The sequence below is a fragment of the Montipora foliosa genome, chromosome 10 (genome assembly GCF_036669935.1).
Source record: "Montipora foliosa isolate CH-2021 chromosome 10, ASM3666993v2, whole genome shotgun sequence".
Classification (NCBI taxonomy): Eukaryota; Metazoa; Cnidaria; class Anthozoa; order Scleractinia; family Acroporidae; genus Montipora; species Montipora foliosa.
The window spans coordinates 18,449,150-18,462,427 of record NC_090878.1 but is presented as its reverse complement, the minus strand read 5'-3'; the positions used below and the strand labels follow the sequence as shown (position 1 = coordinate 18,462,427).

General features: G+C 39.3%; 1 protein-coding gene across 4 annotated transcripts in view; it reads left to right on the top strand.

Annotated features, from left to right (window-relative positions):
* Positions 1 to 3,926: 3,926 nt before the first annotated feature.
* LOC137974438 (tetratricopeptide repeat protein 28-like) overlaps positions 3,927 to 13,278 on the top strand; it is a 91,965-nt gene continuing 82,613 nt past the window's right edge. For 2 of the 4 annotated variants that reach the window (XM_068821409.1, XM_068821408.1), the window contains exons 1-4: positions 4,396 to 4,495; positions 7,569 to 7,617; positions 8,372 to 8,496; positions 9,034 to 9,081. The gene's annotated coding sequence lies outside the window, so the exon portion shown is untranslated. Of the gene's footprint in view, positions 4,020 to 4,395; positions 4,496 to 7,568; positions 7,618 to 8,371; positions 8,497 to 9,033; positions 9,082 to 9,693; positions 9,738 to 13,278 lie in introns of those variants that run through there. The other 2 variants (XM_068821410.1, XM_068821411.1) reach the window with 2 other exon arrangements.

Sequence of the window (13,278 nt, the reverse complement as noted above, 5' to 3'; positions counted from 1 at the left end):
AGGTACGTTGGAGTCGCACCATGGAGTGCTTTAAAGGTGTACAGTAAGATCTTCAAAACAATACGCTGACGGACGGGGCGCCAGTGTAGCTCAATAAGTAGTGGTGTGACATGATCAAACTTTGGCTTGCAAGTGATAACTTTGGCCGCCGCGTTCATGATATATTGTAGTCTTTGAATAAGATAATCAGGTAGGCCATAGAGAAGCGCATTACAATGATCTAAGCGAGACGTTACTAATGCATGCACCAGTGTTTTGGTTGAGTCGATACTAAGGCATGGACGTATGCGACTAATGTTTCTGATATGATAAAAAGCAGTCCTGCACAGTTCATTAACGTGTTCCTCGAAACTCATGGTATCGTCAAAGACGACACCAATGTTCCGTGCGCTAGATGTGGGCTTTACGGTAGCATCAGTAGCATGATTTGTTTTCGTTTCACTGCAGAGTGATTAGAGAACAACTGACGTTTTGACAATTTGATTGGTCGACACGATGTGAAGTCCACAACAAAACTGATGAACTTGTTAATCTCTTTCTTCATGGGGTTGTTGGAGTTGGTTTTGAACACGTCTTCTTGTTAGTTAAAAGGGTATCTAAGCTATGGAAAGTTGCAAAAATTGCTAGGTTCATGACAAAACTAACACTGAAAGCCAATGACTGAATGAAATAAATGTATATACTTGAAGTACGGGTTATCGTGACACGAAAGAGGGAATTGATCCTCGTACTTGTCCTGGCAGTTGTCGAGATAAGTGTACCCTGATCCCCCCAGTGGTTTTTCTTGAAGCGACGAGAGAGCCGCGAAGACGTGTCGCGAAGCGGCGAGAAGAGAAAAACCTCTGGTTACCTTGGACTTGAATCTCACTTTCATGCAGAGGATCACTTTAATTTCGCTTTCATCTATGACCCGCACTTCGAATCTTTAACAATTATTCTACGAGGGCGCGCTGGATATGAAGTGATAGGTAACCAACGAGGTGCGTGGCGCCGAGGCGGTTATAATCATTTTATATCCAGCAACCTCGAGTAGAATAATTTTTTTATTAAAAGCTCCAGGATCAACAATTCTTGCATGTATTGTTGACTAAAGCATCGATTTCTGTCTCGGTCAATTCCGGTCCAAAACGGCTTTTGTCGGCCATCTTTTCTTAGAGCTGAAAAAATGTTTTTAGCTCGCTTTTTTTCTCACGCGTTCCTTGGCTATATTAGGCACAGCAGGTATATGAACTGATAGCCTGTGCCCGGCGAGCCAATGAAAATGCTGGAAATCTCATATCCGTAGTTCAGTTTTTAATAAATACATTTATTTCATTCATTCATTCATCGAGTCTTTAACTCGCAACTGGAACACACAGAGTCCAACAAATTGACCTGCTCCCAACCACGTGTCTTCATAGCTCAGTTGGCAGAGAATTGCAACAGCATCGCCAATGTCTTGGGTTCGGATCCCAATTACAGCCAATTGCTTATTTTTTTCAGATAAGTGTCAGGATCACTTCTCTCTTTCGGTTTCTGCTGTGATGCAGATTGTAGCAGCTATACGATCGTTTTTCAAAACGGATGATTTAACAGGGCCAGTTATTAAGTGCATTTCGTCATCCCAAACGTGATTTCATTGACCTTTCTTATCAGATGTAATTGGAATACCAGAAAACTGTCTAATTGTCCCCTCGTTATCAACAACAAAGACACTTCTGTTTTATTCGGTTCCACAAAAGATCATTAGTTCCTCTCAGCATGGGGTTCACTTTTAAGTTTCTTTTCTATTGCTCAGATATAGTACGTGCGCCTTGACTGTGCAATTATGTGAGCTTTATTCCACAGTATACCGGTTTGTTTATGTTGCTGTGGAAGTGTAACAAATATCTTGCTAACCTTGTTTGTTTTGGGCGGTGCTGTAAGTTACGGCTGCCTGTGTTTTCTGTTCTCTTTATGTCCCTTTGTGGAGAATTTAGGAGCCGTGACCAACAGTTCCTTCCCCAGCGAACTCGGATAGAAGGGAATTAAAGAAATAACGACGGCTACGGCTAATAATATGATTGGTTAAAAGAGGAAAAATAATCGTGCTGCACGTGCGGCGCGCATTTAAATGCTGTACTCTGCATAAAAACAACTTGAAATCACTGAATTTGAGGTTTTAACAATTTTAACGACAACGTGAGCGAACAAATGCGAATATTTCATTCTATATTTATACACTAAAACCGCTGGTATACATTCAATTTCAAGATAATTCACCCACATTGTACGAAGTGAGTGAGATGAAATAACCGCGAAAGGCTAAAAATTGTGCAAAGTTACATTTAGAAGAGACGCTTTCGTCGCTGTAGTAGATCTTAAAGTCCCTAGTAAAAAGTTTACACCGGTCAGATCGGAAGAGATTACAATAAATGGTGCCATTCTGCAAGGGAAGAAAGACAGTCACTGTCGTTTGAATTGGATGATGTAGAGGGAGTAAAAAGGCCAAATCGGTAGAGGAAATAACAAATTCGACCCTGTGACGAGGAAAGAAAGATTCAGTTGGAAATGACCGAAAGCGAGAATTCACCATTTCTACAATTTCATTCGTAGCAGTATAGCAGGACAATTGTCAGATGAAACTAGTGTCGACATGCCCTAGTTCCTACGAGTCTCCTATATCTCAGTGGTAGAGGATCCGAACTAGTCACTGAAAGGAAGATTCCTTTAGAAATTATTAAAAGTGGGAATACGCCATTGCGGAAATCTCATTCATTTCAGTTTCCTGAAGAGGACAATTGTCAACTGAAACTAGTGCCATGCCCTCGTTCCCATGAGTCTCCTATAGCTCAGTAGTAGAGCATCCGAACTAGTCATCGGAAGGAAGGTCGTGCGTTCGACTTCTACAAAGGAACACTCGGATTTTTTTCCGAGTATCCCCGAGTGACCATCAGAAAAAAATATCCCGCTTATCTTGTAGTCATTTATTTTTTTTTAGAAAGCTGACCTTTGAAGGCATGTACACATGGAGGTTGGGTAACCCACCTGTCTACATAAACTTTTATTTTTTCAGCCTCACGTTTACATGATAGGTAACACGCCGAGGCGCGTTGCCCGGTCTTCGAGACCGGCTAACCCGCCCAGCCGGGGTCGCGTTTTGTCAAGTAAACGCTTGAAGGTGGGGTAACCCGCCAACTCGCGTCGGCTCATGTCACGATAACCTACCTTTAGCGGAGGTGTTGCAGCATTAAAAGGGTTAGCAAGAAACCACGCCACTGACATATTGAAGCAAGAGTAGCTAGTAACACCAATAAAACCTGTTTTATTAAAACACGATGGGTTTTAAAGCTAATATAGCTTATGGGGCCGTATAAAAAATGTTAATAGGATAATAAAAAAATTAAAAATACAAAGAAGATATGAATAAAATTTTAAAAAAGGACGAAATCACTGTCAATTTGGGAACCAATTTGCGGCGCCTCTTAACTAAAATTCAAGTTTCTGAGGGCGTTTTGCCCTTTTAGCATAATCTCTGGCGCTGACAGCGGATGGTTCTAAAAGATTCCACAATGGAGCCTCTGTATGATATAGAGTTTATCATATCATAAGTTTCAAAACGGTGTACGCTAACACGATGATAATGAAGTCACACTTGGACTCTCGTTTACAAAAATGTACCGAGCAGGTTGAAGTTGTGCGATTATAAATTTTGTAAGTTAAGGTGGCTGTTTTGACCTTATAAGTTTCGAATAAAGAGCCCCACTTATATGAGGCGAAGAGTTTGGGCCCCAGTACGGATCCCTGTGGTATGCCGTGCCACTTTGGAATTTTCAGAGGGTACACCATTAATTACAGTGCACTGTTCCCATGCAGAAAGATATTCTCTTAATTAGCCATGCCAGTAAGGTTCCCGTAATTCCGAAGTTGTGCTCTAGCTTGAGAAGAAGGTTTGGGTGTGAGACGCAATGAAACGCCTTCTGAAAGTCTATGAATACGGTAGCCACAACTAATTTGTTATCAATTGCTCGTCGCCAAGTTTCAGTCAGGTGCAATGAGGAGTAAGTAATAGCTCTTTCGATCTCTCTTTTTGGTTGATGTCCGTGACAAGCGCCTCGGTCTCCGAGGAAACATGTTTCACAATTATGTCCGCTACACATGATTCTAAAATCTTGCTGGATGCACTTAGCAAGGAGAGGGGGCGATAATTTTCTATTTCTGTAGGATTATGGGAAAAGTTACAAAGCCATACAAAAGCGATCTACCAATGGAAAATGGAGTGCTTCGTTTTCGAGTTGTGAGTTCTTCGTTTTCGACCTGCGATGCCTCGTTTTCTTGTGTTTAGGGCTTCGTTTTCGACTTAGGGTCCTTCGTTTTCGATCTTTTGGGTGCTTCCTGCTTAATTCCTCGTTTTCGTTACTACCCATTCAGTTGTGACTGACGCACGCACGCAGAAAATCCACCTCTTATTCCCTAACTTATTTGCAGTGGTGTTTATTATTCCTGCTCAACTGGTTGTAAAGAGGAACATTGCAAGGTAATAAGTAATATTAGATTGGTGCAAGGGTGTAGTAAATAATTATTTGTTTGTTCTTGATCGATATATACTACCCTCTATTCTTTCCTTTGTAAATCGAGAAAGTAAGGAAATGATGTATCTTGAGTTTTTCCTAAATGGAGATAGTTTTAGTTTTCTTATCGCCTGAGATTCCAAATGGAGGGAAGCAAATGATGAGTTAGAATGAGTAAGAATTCCTGACAAAAAATGTCAGTCGAGGATACAGAATCTAAGTTACAAACAACAAAGATAAACTATGAAAAGCTGTTGGGTTGATCAGTTTTAAAAAACCCAATTTCCAATCTACTTTAGTCTTCTGCAGTTTGGCCTTTGCCCTGCCTTCCTTTAACTTGTATTTGATGTTTTATTTCAACCTTCCTTCAATGTTTTAAGTAGATACGATGTATTTTTATATTTCGCTCGATTTGGTATCCAGTTCGCAGTCGCTAAATTTGGCTAATTATAAAATTCGTAACACAGTCCCTTTAAAGCTAAGCAAGAGTAGAGCCTTATATATTTTCGTTTTCTTAACGATCATCAGTAGTTCGGAGCAATGGAACAATTAACCCCAATTAACTATTTGAGTAACAATCACTTGATCTCTTTCCGTGCTGACTAGCGTCATTAACTTCCACAGTGTGTTCGACTATGAAATGACTTCTTGTTATATATTCCATTTGTTAAATTTCCGGCTGTTGAACTTTGCAGTTTTCCACCCCGGGCCATATCTACTAAGATTTGCGTTAAGAAATTTAACACTTTTCCTACAAAATAATGTTTCACCGAGAGACTTGATAATGGAAGAACCACGTAAAATTAAAATGTCAGAGTCACGAAGCCATTGCTTGACCTCACTCGAAACTTTTGCTTTTGAAAAACATCCGTTTCGACCAACACTGCTCCTTCTTACTTTATCTTATGTATATATGACTCATGGCGGCGGATGGCGGTTCCGATTACAAATGATTACATATTTTTTCTCCTTTAACGTAGTGTAAAAGCCCTGAAGTTAACCAAGAATCCTGGACGAAAATATGAAGACATTCATAACGTCCAGGTCCCACATCTAAAACACTATTGCTGCATGAATTAAATCATATTAGGGAGCACGAGACATTTTTGAGCCGCAGAAGGAGATCGGAGGTGAACATTTCTCACTGCCAAAACATTAGTTTCTTATAGGTTTTTTAACCAAGCTTCTCTAATAGTGAAAATATACTAGGGAATACAAATGTCAAGGCAAATTATAGGGAAAAACTGAACAAATTGCGATCTGTTGGACCCCATAGTATTCATGTTTATGAATCAAAATTTTGTGATACACGCTAACAAAGGCCTTAGAAAGATAAAAAAAAACAAACACTTAAGGCATGTTCAACACCATGAAGGGCAAGAAAATTTTCTCTTGTACAGCTGAATAAAGTGCTGAAGAAGTAAGTGGTTCTTTCTAAAAGCAACCCTTTTGTTACGTAAAAAGTCCTACGCAATGTTGCGAAAACATAAACTTAGTGAAATGTAATGTAATGTTAATGTGATTTATTACGTAAATACTAATGAAGTACTAGGATTTCCTTTTTCTAACGAAACATATCTTCACCACGCGCTGTGAAGATATTATTTTAAGGATGCGGGTGTCGTCATGGTAACTAACAGGATTAGCCAATAAAATGCGAGCTTCTCCTTCCCTGTAAAATACTTTTGTGCTGTACTACATGTACTAGTCATAGTTGAGACTAAAGCTGCCCCCGCTGTTAAATATAGTTACACACAGAATTCAATGTGTACAGGGCCCGGGTAGAGGAGTGGCTGTTTACAAAGGAGCAATTGATGTTAAAGCAGGGAGAAAACAAATCAGTACCGAATATGAAAAGGGCGTTGTGAGTAGACGGTTTGATCATGTCAGACACGATGGTGTACCAGTCGAAACAGACTAAAGGAAACGCAAGGTCAATTTTTACCGCAATGTGGCCACCACTTTTCAAAACTGTAACACTACAAGGGATGAAGTTTTTCAGTCCTGAGTAACGTAAATAACGACTGATGTTGTAGCGTATAATGTCAATGCTTTATTTAGATGTCCTTGATCTGGATGATAGGATTAAATGACCGGACGAGAAACGGTATCACGGTATTATTAATAGGTACATCGAGTGCCGGAAAATTTGTGTAGCAAATTCTTCTGTTAACAAAATTAAAATTCGGAAATGCTGAAGTATCCCCAACGATGCAGCTTCCCATAACATGGGTTTGCATAATTAAGAGTTCCTATATTGCGATAATTTATTCCAAAGTTTACTAACACTTTGAAAGAACTGAAACTGACGGTCTCAAAACTCCAGCAAAATATGATAACTTGTGGCCTTTTTCTTCAATCCAAAGTCGTGTTCAAGATTGGTTCTTTCTAAACAACAACCTCTTCAGGACACAATACTTTCGCGAGCTTTTAATACGTTAATTTTTGCGGGAACAACACGGATCGTTTGCTTTGTAAATACGTTAAGAACCAGTAATGTTTGCATGTATCGTCAATCTTTTTCTAACAACTTTTGCTGGTGGGTGGACTGAGTCTTTCAATTTCATAAAAGTGATTTGTGTCTGTGACAAATCGTTTCCCGAAAAAACTTCCCCCTTTTCAGAAAATCAATCCTTTAGTAATTCTCCTTTTTAGAGATTCCCTATTTTAGTAATTCCCCGTTCCCCAATACCCGTTCCCATTCACTGTTCAATATTTTAGAACAAGCCATTTAGTTACCTGCTTCCTGTGTTGAAGGCAGAGTTGTAAGATGCGCTACGGTTTTGTTCGGTGGGTGTTAAATATGGCGTTTAAGGGGCCTGTTATGAAGCCTAAATCTTTGGATTACTCTGGTCAAAGCGATCTTCCAATGGAAATAGGGTGCTTCGTTTTCGACTTAGGGTCCTTCATTTTCGATCTTTTGGTTGCTTCCTGCTTAGTTCCTCGTTTTCAAGAGCTTCGTTTTCGATACTACCCATTCAGTTGTGACTGACGCACGCATGCAAAAAATCCACCGCTTATTCCTTAACTTATTTGCAGTGGTGTTCATTAATCCTGCTCAACTGGTTGCAAAGAGGAACATTGAAAGGTAATTAGTAATATTAGCTGGGTGCAAGGGTGTAATAAATAATTGTTTGTTGGTTGTTTGATCGATCTATACTACCCTCTGTTCTTCCCTTGTACATCGAGAAAGCAAGGGAATGATGTCTGACGAGCGTACGGAATTTAGGAAGGTTTTAGTTTTCTTATGGACTCAGATTCAAAATGGAGGGTGTTACGAAGTAAATGATGCGTGAAAATGAGTATACGGAATGAGTAGCACGTACGGAATTTAATTTACAAACAAAGAAGATACGCTGTTGGGTGAAACAGTTTCAAAAAACCCACATTCCAATCCATTTTAATCTTCTTCAGTTTTGCCTTTGCCCTGCCTCCTTAAAATTTGTATTTGAGGTTTTGTTCAAACCTTCCTTCACTGTTTTAAGTAGCCAGTTATTTATACGTTTTCCAAGTTGATTTGGTTGCCAGTTCCCAGTTGCTAAATTTGGCTAATTATAAATTTCGTGACACATTCCCCTTATGTTTTTTCGTTCTCATAACGACCTGAATCGCGTAGGAATAAGCCATCAGTAGTTCGGAGCAATGGAACTATTAACTATTTGGGTAACAATACTTATCTCTTTCCGTGTTGAACTGATTTATTGATTTCCGGTTTGATAAAGGGTGAAATGACTTTTTGTTCTTCCTGTTCCATTTGTTACTTCTCTTAAGAACTTTTCAGTTTTACGCTCCAATTCTACCCAGATAAATTTTTGTTCAGAAAGTTAACACTTTTACCACAGGATGTTTTACCAAGCGACTTGATAATGGAATAACCACGTAAAATTGAAATGTCAGACTCACGAAGCCATAGCTTCACTTCCACGAAACTTTTGCTTTTGAAAAGGATCCGTTTGAACCAACACTGGTAAGTCGCTCATTGCTCCGTATGGCCTTATCTCATGAATATATGACTCATGCGGTGCAAATTAGCTCCGATTACATATGTCTTGTTTTTTTTTTTCTTTTAATGTCATTTAAAAGCCCTGAAAGTAACCAAGAATCACCTCTCTCAAGATTGTAAAGTTAGAAATGGCGGACCATTGAATAAGAAAATTCCAGTTAAAACAAACAGGTGTTTCTTTTAAATCAAGGCCTTAAAACTTGGGTCACTTAGTGTTTGGTTAATATAGTTTTGTTCGCCAAAGAAAAAAAAAGACCTGATTTTTTGGTCAAAGTGGCAGTTCAATAATATGAGCAAGGAATTTTATGCGTAATGAACCAGTACTGATCCCTTTTTCTTGTTTCCTGTTGTTTTCTCCATACCTCCTTTATATTAAAGCAAGGAAGTATGACGGTATTGTTTTTATGTTTATTTTGTAAAGCGGCCACCGTCATTCATTTGTGACTGAAGTACGCACGCAAAGAATCTACCGATATTGCTTATCCATTAATTTATTTGTAGCTGGATTCCTTGTTGATGTTCACCCTGTTCCAACGAGAGTATTGCAAGGTATTTGAATATACTAGCTTACTGTGTATAATATATAGTTAATTATTTGTTGTTGTGCGATAGAACTATCCTGCATTCTATTCTTTACTTTTACATCGAGAAAATAAGTTAACTAAGGGCGCGTTCGATTGACCCTATTCCGGAATGAGAATACGTGGAGTGATGATTAAAAGGGTATGTTTGGCGGATTTCGAAGCTGCAAGGATGATAAAAATATGTTTAAAATAGCATCTTAGCAAATATTTGACAATTTTAATGTGAATTGCCGCAAAAACGAAGGATTTCCAACTTGTATTCCATGTATTCCTATTCCGGAATACAGTCAATCGAACGCACCCTAAGTCTTTTATGGTAAGGTGAAGTGGAGGTGTTTGAGCCTTCTGGGCCATCGTAAAGAAAGGAACTTTAAGGGAGAACTGAAAATTTTTTCAATTTTTTTTTCTTTTTCGGAAAGCCTAACATAAGTAAACTTAAATCTGTGTAGATATTTCGTCTCGTTTCCTGGTTTTTCTTTTTTTGTTTCTTTGTTTTTCTTTTGCAAGAAAATTACGTTGGAAGTTGGGCTTTCTCCCCTTTTTGGGTCTTTTCAGTGCGGGCTCAAAAACTAAATCAGCAGCCTGCTGTGGAACAGAGATTTCGTAATCAAAAGAAACAAGGTAAACACAAGTGCTGTTGTGGATAAATTCCTCGTTGTTCATCCACATCTACATCGCGGACTCAATATCCACGACAAACATCAGTCTAAAAACTGCTTCTCTATGGGGCGCTCTCGCATGTCTTCCCCCAATCTCGTACCCAGAGTCCTCGGGCTTCTTGGCCAGCGGGTGAGCGCCCGGAGAGACTCTGGGATAATCGACTTGAACTATATTTTTGATTGGCCGCTTGCGTAACAATGGCAGTCCGACAGGAAGTCAGTAAGCAATTCGGAAGCCCCAGAATTTGGAGGGAGATTCAAAATCTAAAACTAGTTTCAGTGCTGTTTGATTTTTTCTACCTCAGAAATATATAAATCACAAAAATAATAAAACGACGAGGTTTGAATTATGTCTTACACCGCACGGGAATTTTCGCACGCTGCTAAAAAGTGATTACTGTTGCTGTTGCAAAAGTACCGTGGGAAAACATTACATCAGTCTCTTTGAGGAGAAATCCGTGGAATAAGGTCTTGTCGAAGCCATTCAGAATTACGGAAACATCAAATTGTAGAAGAAGAGAACTTTTGTGTCGTTTCCACAAAAAAATTGTCGATCGTGTTGCTTGCACGATGGCATTCTCATTGCATTCTGAACGATGGAATGTACGCTGAAACACTAAAAATACACTCACCGAAAGCGTCAGAGGTTTCATGATCTTTCATCTTCACTTCCTCTTACAGCAAGCCAATGATCATTTCTCCAGTTTCTTTGTGTGTAAGGGTAAAATTCTTGTTTCTCGAACACTTTCAACCCGCCATTTCTACTGTTTACGGTTTTCTCTTTTCTGTTTCCGGTTAAACTCAAGCATACGTAATAAGACCGGAACCCACGTTTTCTGGAAAAATGGAGTCGATTATCCCAGAGTCTCTCCGGGCGCTCAACCGCTGGCCAAAAAGCCCGAGGACTCTGGGTACGAGATTGGTCATCCCCATATCATACTTCATAAGCTGCAAAAATGACCGCTGACTCCTCCATTCGGAGCCGCAATGCTGATGTCCCAAAATCGGAAGAAAAACATTCTTTTTGGTGGAAAAACGACGCATATGCCAGAAAAAAGTTGAAGACATAATTGTGCATGATCTAAAGTGTAAATAAAAAAATGCTTATTTCTTGCCTTCATTTCCCCTTTAAGTATTTAGTCGTTCTCGCGCTGGAGCGCTAATTCAGGAGATACTACAAACTGAAACTAATAATCAACGTAAATCAAGTCAAATGTGGGTTTTGAGGAGAGCGGAAAACCGGAGCAGTACCCGGAGAAAAACTTCTCGGTGCAGAGAAGAGAACCAACAAACGCAACCGACAAATGTTGCCGAGTCTGGAATCGAACGCTTTCCGAAAGGACGCTTTTCTTTTGACAGAACTGACTGGCTAGACCAGGCATTTCGAAGGACTAACTCTACAACGCCTTTTTCGAGGATGATAAGACACTCCTCCAGAAGAATGCGAGGGATTATTATGCAAGTGTTCCTTCAAATAGTCCATTTTACAGTTGTGTGCTTAGTTACCTGGCCTATGAACGAAAGTGAGCCTGGAGTTGACCTTGTTTTGATAGAAACCGCACTGCTTCTCTTATGTAAATCATAACTAATTAGCATGACACTAACACCATTAACATGAGAAAAGAAGGGAGGTCTGTATCATAACAAGGTCAACACCAGCCTCACTTTCATTCAAGGGCCACGTAACTAAGCACACAACTGTAAAGAGGTCTATTGTTGCATTTTCTTTACAAACTGACTGGTCAGGCCAGGCAGTTCTGGTGAAAGGAAAGTTTTCTTACCCGGTTAGATTCAAGATCGAGGGTTTGCCCCTAATGGCAATGTGTCTGTAGTAGGTCATGAAATGTTACCTGCGCTAGAAATATCTTTCAGGGTAATTAATCAGTTATGCTTGAATGAATTCGAACAAACGCAGAGCGTGCATCGACCTCTTTTATAGAGTGTTTTCAGGTAACGTCACGGGGGCCATGTTGGTGTACCCAACTAATGATCCGGGAATTGAGTTCTATTATCATGCAAACGTTTTCTTTGTTTCGGTGAAAAAAAAAAAAAAAGATTACTGATCACGTGAGTGAAAAAAACACTCTACCGTGCGTCTTCTTGTTTAAGTTTCAAACAACAAACGGATAACCTTTGGAAATCTGTTTGGCTGAACAGTTTTCAAAAACGCAAATTTCAATCCATTTTAATCTTCTTCAGTTTCTCCCTTGCCCCGCTTCCTTTAAATTTGTATTTGATGTTTTATTCAAACCTTCCTTCAATGTTTTAAGTAATTATTTTTACGTTTCTCCTGATTTGGTTGCCAGTTCGAAGTCGCTAAATTTGGCTAATTATAAAATTCGTAACATATCCCCTTTAAAGCTAAGCAAGGTTAGAGCCTTATAAGTTTTCATTCCCACAGCGACCTGAATCTGATAGGAATAATCCATCAGATGATTGGAACAATGAAGCAATTCGCGATTTGAGTGACAATCACTTGATCTCGTTCCGTGTTGAACTGTGCAATTATTATTTTTTTGTTGTTCTTCTTGTTCCATGTGTTACTTTTCTTTAATCACTAAAGCAAGAAAAAATAACTTTAAACCGCAACGTAATTTTTGCTATAAAAATTGTCCGAATGTTTTGCAATAGAGGCGTTTGTATCTAAATAAATGCATTTCAAAACCATTTGTTTTTGTGTTCAAATTTCCCGGGCGCCGCCATCTTGATTGAACGAATGGTGACTTGTCGTGGTTGCCTTATTAGGAAATTTAAGATCTACGACGCGGTGGTCAGCGTGAACGCCACAAAACAGGAATAATATATAGATTTAGCCAAGCCTAAAAGCGGAATTCCCGGCTTCTTTATTCTTACTGGCCGTAGGATTAGTGAAAATAAAAGGCTTTGGAACTGTCCGCCTTTTGGTTTTCCCGGATATTGCTTAATTATGTCTTTTTCTTCGCTGCCTAACTAGTGAATTCCACGGTTAATTTAACCTGAAAAACCGACTGGGATGAGTGTGATATCGGTTTTTCCAGCGAAATCTACTGTCGAATTCACCAGTTAGGCAACTAATTTTTCTTGAATCGCAAGAGTTTGAAAAGAAAACAAGCAAATCCGCAGCAAGCGAACGGAAAAGGAAAGAAGCCATTTCAGAGTCAACTGTGAAAAGCCAGCGAATAGGAATCACGCTAAAATTAGAAATCACAGACGTACTATAGCTCGTGGTTATTAAATTCTCAACCTAATGCATTTCGCGTGCTCTGATTGGTTCACTCAATCTCGGTTACAGCTCATATACCTTAGTTTGATCTTATATGGTAAATGATTGCGCTAAACGTTGCTAAACTAATTTTTTGTCGCCGGAAAGCGAAATTTCTCTTTGAATAAAGCCAAAAAAGAAAAAAAAAGCTTTTTTGTGGAAAGTTTAGATCAATTCCGACGTTTAAAATACGCGAAAAGTGAGGAAATGTTTTTGTGATGAGCCTACGTCTGTCTGACCTCAAAGTATTACAGATTATCGC